The sequence below is a fragment of the Rutilus rutilus genome (assembly GCF_951802725.1).
Source record: "Rutilus rutilus genome assembly, chromosome: 2".
NCBI classification, from domain to species: domain Eukaryota; kingdom Metazoa; phylum Chordata; class Actinopteri; order Cypriniformes; family Leuciscidae; genus Rutilus; species Rutilus rutilus.
This window is the reverse complement of record NC_140210.1, coordinates 54,553,647-54,561,496: the sequence shown is the minus strand read 5'-3', so window position 1 is coordinate 54,561,496 and position 7,850 is coordinate 54,553,647. Positions and strand designations below refer to the sequence as shown.

At 38.2% G+C, this 7,850-nt stretch overlaps 1 pseudogene across 1 annotated transcript in view; it reads left to right on the top strand.

Moving 5' to 3' along the window:
* The window catches only part of LOC311279748 (dnaJ homolog subfamily B member 1-like), an 86,477-nt pseudogene that overhangs the window by 77,367 nt on the left and 1,260 nt on the right, over nt 1–7,850 (top strand). The window lies entirely within an intron of this gene.

The following is a 7,850-nucleotide window of genomic DNA, read 5'->3' as shown; positions in this document are numbered from 1 at the left end:
CTACTGGAAAAGTCAGATGCTTTGGATGTGGTAATAAAAGGCATTTAATTTGGATTTGTCCAAACAAAAATACTGAGGGAGAGGAAGGAAAATAAAATGGAACAGTTGAAGGTAGTGACGAAAAAGATGTAAATGCATTTTCATACGAGTCTTTAAAATGATCAATTATTTACTGAATCGTTAAAAAAAATTCTGGAAGGTATTTAAGAAGAAGAAATCTTCCTTTAAATCTATACAACAATGGTGGTTTGTTGCACCTTGTTCATTATATGGCAAGGTGCCGATAAAACAATTTAAGCAACAATATACTCAAAATGTCACAAAAGAATTGAATCATTCTTTAGAAATGCTTGAAACAAATTGATGGATTTACAAAAGTTGTCTCAGACCTCAAGTGATAGTAATTTAAGGGAAACCCTTTAAAAGAAAAAAAGCTGAACTTAAAGAGCTGTTAGAGCATAGAGCACAAGGAGCATTAGTTGTAATATTGATCAGATGGATGCACCTTCCAAATATTTCTTTAGTCATGAGAAGAAAAATGGGCAAAAACATTTAATCCATGCTCTGCATTCTGAGGATGGGACTTTGTTATCTAATCCCAGACAGATGCGTGAGGTAACAATGCGGTTTTATCAGTCCCTTTACAGAAGTGAACTTGAGCAGGAAAAGAGGGAACAATCTCCTTTCCTAGAGGATCTACCCAAGATCTCAGAAGACTCTAAAAGACACTCCGAGATACAGAGTGGGCATTTGATGTCAATTTAACATCAATATGACATCACATTGATGTCAAAATTACGTCACGAAATTGGTCAAAAATGAAAGTCATACTGACGTCAAAGTGTCGATGTCAATTTGATGTCAAGATTTGACCTCTGCTGATGTCATTTTGCCAGACAAAAAAGTGAAATGCATGGCCGTACACTTATTACCAGCTTCACTTAAACTAACCAGATTTACTTTATTTAATTTCCGATTTAAAGAAATTTTATTTTGCATTTTAAAGTCACCATGATGGTTGTTAGCGTTTGCTTTAGTTGTGCTCTTGACCCTTGACTTTTCAATATAAACATTTTTTCTGGCTGCTATAATTGTGTGTTTATAAAGCACATGTGTTGTGCCTGAGCACACACACTACATGTGCCATTTTTAACACAACTCTTATTAGAGTGTACTTATTAAAATATTGTTTTATCAGTTACACTGGACCATGACAATACTGTATTACTATTGGAAACATTGACTCATCACAGGAAATATAAGCTCATCTTCTCAGAAGCTATGGAGTGATAAATGTGAATAAATGGTCTCAGTGTGAGAACTCAGAAAAGCAGAAGTAAACGTACAGAGACAGAGGAGTGAAGAGAGAACCAAGAAATCAGCCACAAACAACATGATGCACTCTCAAATAAGGAAATATATGACAAATAAGACAAAAATAATCAAAGTTGATTTACTAAAAACCCAATGACATCAAAATATTAGTTTTGTGGCTTTTAGTTCTTATCTATCAGCTCAGAGCTCATTTATGCTATTGAACTCCTTTGACATGATACATATTTAACATGTACACATTCACTTCTGAGAACATGAGCCAAACATATTCATGATCTGCTGCTACAGTGACTTTTGTCCAATCAAATGCTCTGAACTTTGAGAAAGTCCCTCCCCCTAAACCATGTGACACTGACTAGCAAGTAGCAAAAGACTATTGGACATTTCTAAAAGGAGCGTTTGACAAGTTCAACACAAACTTCCTGTTTCAGAGAGAAATATGTGAGAACAGGACAGAAGAAAGTGCAGATCAGCCGCTCATGAGGCCTTAAATAAAACATCCAGGGCCAGTTGTTCAAAGCTAACCTGATCGGATTTTGGTTATCGGATTGGATCAAATCTTGAAAATGGGTTGTTCAAAAGGGAAAGAAGGAATCCGAAATCAGATTAGATCACGGAATCCAGTCCTAGTTTTAATCTGGATCAAACCTTCAGTTTGTGTTGTTCAAAACTTGTCAGTAGGATTTGGATAACTTTGATCCAAAAAAACAGGATTATCCTGATCCCAACAGGGGGTAGGATTTCAAGGTGGATTCCAGGAAGAAAATGTAGTAAAACTTTCAAATTGGTCAAAATACAACATTTGTATCATGTAATATACACACACACACTCATATTTTTATTTTGCTTTTGATTAGCTTAACTGTTAAAGTAATACATTAGAAGTAGACATTAGGCTACATACTGAATTAAGCCTTTCGGTAGCCTACTGTAAAGTAAACTTTTTTTTTTTTTTTTCATCTCAGATTTTTTACATGACCATGTCCCTTTGGGGCTTCTGTAGAGCACCAGTAATCCAGATTTGGTAATCGGAAAAAGTTTACATCCAGATCAGGGTGATTCAATCCAATTTTGCTTTGAAAAACCGGCACAAAAGTAAGATGGATTACCTGATCCTGGATAGCAAAATATGGGATTTCCAAATCCAGATCATTCTGATCCAGATTAAACTTTTTGAACAACTGGCCCCAGAGTGTTTCTAATGTGAATGTAAGAGAGACTCACCGTGAATCATGAGCAGAAAGAAGATCAGAGGAAGAGGAGGAGCCATTCTGACCCACATCAGCATAACATATATCTATAATACAGCATTCAATTCAATTCACATTTATTTGTATAGCGCTTTTCACAATACACATCGTTTCAAATCAGCTTTACAGAAAATACACAAGTCCACATTACAATTTAGAGTGATCTGTTATCAGAGGAAACTGTCTAAGTTATGCATTTCAGAAATGTACATACAAAATCACAGTTAGCTAAAAATGTATTAATTGAAAAAATGTAATAATTTCAGGCAAAAACAATGGAGAAAGGGACCGTTCGGTATTTATGGAATGGACCACCGGAGGAAAATAGGGGAGGGTCATGTGTTTTTATTCTTTGTTGAGGGGAGGGTCATCCAATTTTTTTTAATCAATATTTCAATATTCATGAAAACAGCAACGTTTCAAAGTGGCTTGTTTTGCGTATTTTTTTTCCATCGCTAGCAGATGGGTCGGACCCTACATAAGTTCAGTTTGGCGCTGTTTGACAGTGCGCGCTTCGGGGCGTACACGCTAAGAAAAAGTGCATCATGTCAGAACAGAACGCCAATGAAACCTTTACCCCCTCTCTCCCTCTCTCCCCCCTCTCCCCCTCCCCCCCCCCCCTCTAAAAGTCTATTTTGACTATAGATCTCAAAACTCCTCCGGTAGCCCCTTAAATAAAAAACGAACAGTCCCTAATGAATACTCGCTTTAATATATTCATCATTTAAACAAGTATATGTAAATCACCCTATTCTTAACATTTCTCATTTAAAGACACATATGTTATATGAGCAATAATCATCAGTTTAATTTAAGTAAGAGTGTGTTTGTCTTACCGTGTTGAAGCTCATCAGATCAACAGCAACCAAATGACGGACTATTTTAACACATGCACTTTTAGCTTTACAGTGAAGGACTTTGTGTGGTTAACACTGTTTATTAATGACCAGCGACAGAAACATCACTGTCCCTCCCTCAACAAGAGAACAACATTACTGAACTAAACCTACTTAAAGAGAAATGATAATCTTTTTCTGTAATTTGAAGATGTATAATTGTGAGGATGAATGAAGATGAATGATAGTGATTTACAGGTGAGGCTCATCAAGGTTGATGTCAGTCGCAGGAGATGGTGACCTCTGGTGGCAGTTTGAGGGATTGAACGAGCACATATGAGACGAGATGTGTCTGACTGCAGAACTATATACGTGACTGTGTAGTCTCCCACTGAAAAGGGGAACATAAAAATATTAAAACAACGACAGACACTTGTTGCGTTTCCATCAATCTCTGTATTATGAGTGCACAAAATAACTATAGCTCCCATACAAGGACCCAATAATAGCAAGATAACATTAGCTTTGCGTTTCCCATTGAGCATAAACAACGGCGGCGTCGTAAACAAATTTAGTCAAAGTTGTCAACAGCCTATAAATGAACATTCATATTCATAACAAACAGTGGGTGAAAACAATCATTCACACAAATTGTCGCCCTACTTTGAATTTGCTTGATCATTTACAATAGAGATTGATTGCTAGCTGCTAGAAACATATATGTTGTATTCACCAAAGTTAACGCTGACTGCATAGTTCTAGCTAATTACATCCTTGTGTTGGTTTGGCGAACATGAACGTCCATTTAGAAAGAAAAATGGATTTACCTGTTCTGCAAAAACAGAGCAACCTCAATGTCGGACTGGAGTCCCTTCTGCCGGCGGAGTTCTCGCCACCTTTCGAAGGCTTTTCCGATGTAAATTCGGTACTTCGCGCGTTCCTTATCCTTGTTTGCAATTTGTTCATTGGAACGTCGTCTCTTTGGTCGTGTGTCGGCCATAATTCAAACTTCCCTCTTCATGCTTGTCTCTCCTTCACACCCCCTTCATGTGTACACGCACTAACCCACCCTCAAATACTTCTTGTCGGTTATTGGCTGGAACACTGTTTGTTGTGTTTCGTGGTGCGGGTGAGCCCAGTTTGTTTTTGTTGCCGTTTGTGGAGCCTGTGGTGTCTACAGAGACCGCGTGTGTTCAGGGGATAGCCAGCTAGCGGATAGTGAGGAAAATGCTCTTTGCTTTATGTGACAAAAAAATGTTTTGGCCTAAAAAACGCATGACATCGCTTAGAGCACCTTTAACTATACAGAAATAAATCTATTTTAGTGACTCATCTCTGATGATCCCTGTCAATCATCAGTGGCTCCGCCCACAGAGCTCAGGATTGGTTCATTTGTGCTCCGCCTCTCACTGCAGGATCTTCCTGTTGATCTGAACAAACAATAAGATGAAGAAAGACTGACTGAAGTTCATCAACAACATTATAAACCCTTTCACAAGATACATAAAACAATCACACTATACTGAAGATAGTTTTATTGATTATATTGAGAAGAGCTGCAGGTTCTGACACTTACTGATGGATTCTCATGTTTAGAAAAGCTCTGAGGATCAAGAGTCCAGCAGGAGTCCGTTCTTCGTACATCGCTTACAGTGATTCCCAGACATCCCAAGTCTCCCGCATATTGATAGCGGCTCCCTGTTAAAATCTCCCGGAATCTAGAGCGAGTGAGCAAGAGCACGCATGCGAGACAGAGACTGTGCTCCAAATGTGTAGCGAGCGCACGGCAGAGAGGGAGAGGGAGCGAGAGACCTTGCGTGTGTTCTAGTGTGCGTGTGTGCCTCATGAAGCGCATGTAAGATAGAGAGCATCCTGATTGGCCTGTTTTGGTAAATCAACCAATCAATTGTCAGTGTGGGCGGGCTTTTATCTCTTCTCCAGAACCGAATTAATCAGTTCAGTGTAACTAGAAATAGGAGCACCATGGCAGAGTACGACGCCGTAGAAAGATGCTCTGACGTAAATCGAATTACTTGACTGCGTTCTCTGGAATCCTCTCAAGCGGAGGACTTCTACATTCCGATTGGCTGCCGCCGAACCGCCTTCAACTATTCAATCTTCAATTGACCTGACTTCAACTCTTCTCACCGCTCTTGCCACCCAAGAAGCGCCGAGCCGCCCTCGCCGCCGACTCGCATTGAAAATGAATGACTTCCGGCTACTTTGACGCTCTCGCCGGCGGTGGTGTGAACGCACAGTAAGACACATTTTACGTCAGACTAGAAGAAAGTGTAACCCTGTCTTATAAGAGTAAAACGTAATGACAGTCTTGCACGCTGTACAGTTTGAAACAGTGACTTCATTTTTACAAATGATTGTAAAATACATGTTGAGGTGAGTTCAACAAGTTTCCCTCCCTGAAATGACTTGTTGCAGGTTGGGATGTCTGCCAACCGGTATGTGGGCCCGTTAGTATTTTTTACTAATAATAATGTTTTTTAAAATGTTTTTTTTTTTTTTTTAAAGTGCTATGACATGTCATGTTATTTAATCCAAAACATAAACAATAAATAGATTAAAATGTGTTTCTTTGAGCGCCTTGCGATTGCTTAGCGTCTCATTGGTTCTGAACATAATTGTTATCTGACCGGGACCCAGCAAACTTCCATCATGGCCCATTTAATCGCGGACTATTCCAGCAAAAGAAAGGGCGATGACCCCAAAAATAGCGGAAAAAGGAAAAGTCAAGCTTCAATTGTAAATATGATGCAGCCTATATTAAGTATGAATTTACAGCAATAGGCAATTCCGTGGTGCCAAATCCATTGTGTGTTGTTTGTGGAGAAATGAAGCAATGAAGCCGTCAAAACTTCAGAAGCACTTAACCACCAAACACCCAACTCTCAAGGACAAAACAGAGGAGCAATTCAAGTGGACGAATCGACTGGCGTGGAAAATGAGGCGATCATGTTAGTTTATGTGCATCAAGATGAGGTGCAGGAAGAGTTGCTCTGTTGTCTTTCACTTCCAAGCACAACCACCGGGTCCAAAATATTCCAAGTATTAACGAATACATTTCAGGCAGACTGGAATGGAAGTTTTGTGTGGGTGTCTGCACTGACGGGGCTGCCGCGATGACCGGCCGGTTGTCAGGGTTCACTGCCAGGTAGAGGTGGGCGATATATCGTTTAGACGATAATATCCAAATTGTTTTCTGGACGATATGCAAAATTGGGATATCGAATATTTCATAATTTGTACAATCCGACCCCCCAAACATGAAAAGAGCTGAAGGAAGTTAAAGAGAAAACAAATAACGCACACTATAACCTTCTAAACAATTATATGTAGTGATTTTAATACTCTAGGGGTTTGTTTGACTGTATTTTATTATAATTTTTTGTACAAAATCACGATCGTTCCTCAATTGCACGAGCGTAAGCTGCTACTAATTTGCAATACAACTATACAGAGTTCTTACCTGTGTGTTATGACGTTTCTTAGGTTGAAGCAACACTCCAAAAACGTAAAGAGTAAAGCCGATGTACGATTAATAAAATGGCTGCTAGAAAAGGCAAAATATGCGTTGTTTGCAGAAAACTGAAGTCTGAAGTTAAAAAGTTTTTCTTAATATAATCGCTGTTCATATTTTTATGCAAAGTTCATAATCAAGATAAAGTTATTACCGGTAACTCTTATGTTTCTTATGATAACTGAGATAATGCTGCTAAATTTATTATTTTTTTACCTTGAATGTCATTGCTCTAATTTATTTTTTTATATTTTTATGTTTCATATTTTGTTCAAATGTTTAATATATCTGCTGTTCATATGTTCATTTATTGGTGTGTTTTATGATTAGAATGTTGTCCCGGTTTTAAAATAAAGCACAGCAATGATATTTGAGAGTGTTTCTCCCTTTTCAGGAAAAGTATCGAAAAAGTATCGAAATTGCAATTCTTGACTTGGTATCGGTATCGAAACAATAATTTTGGTATCGTGACAACACAAAATTGAAATAAATAATGTCTCATGCCCAATTAATAATAATTTCATGTTTATTTCTTTTTGTTAAAAACTTTGTGTAAAAAGGAGGGAACTTATTTTTTGTTCCATGTGGAAATTATAGTTTGTTGTTATGGGGACGCTGCATGAGATCAGAGAGAGAGATATGTGCTGCGGCTTGCGAAGCCTGCTGTCTGAAAGCCCCAGGAAGATTGTAAAGTTATCCATAAGTTTTGTCGGTGAAGTGTGAAGATGAATACCCCCCCCCCATACATTTATGTTTTGTTTATTAGTTTTTGTATGTAATTTCGTTTAGTATTGTCTGCAAATATGTCAAGAATTTAAGGTTAACGCTTTCTGTGCTTTATTTATACCAGTTCTGACGGCAATATGGAAATGTATAGCAATAAAGGAACATGTCGAT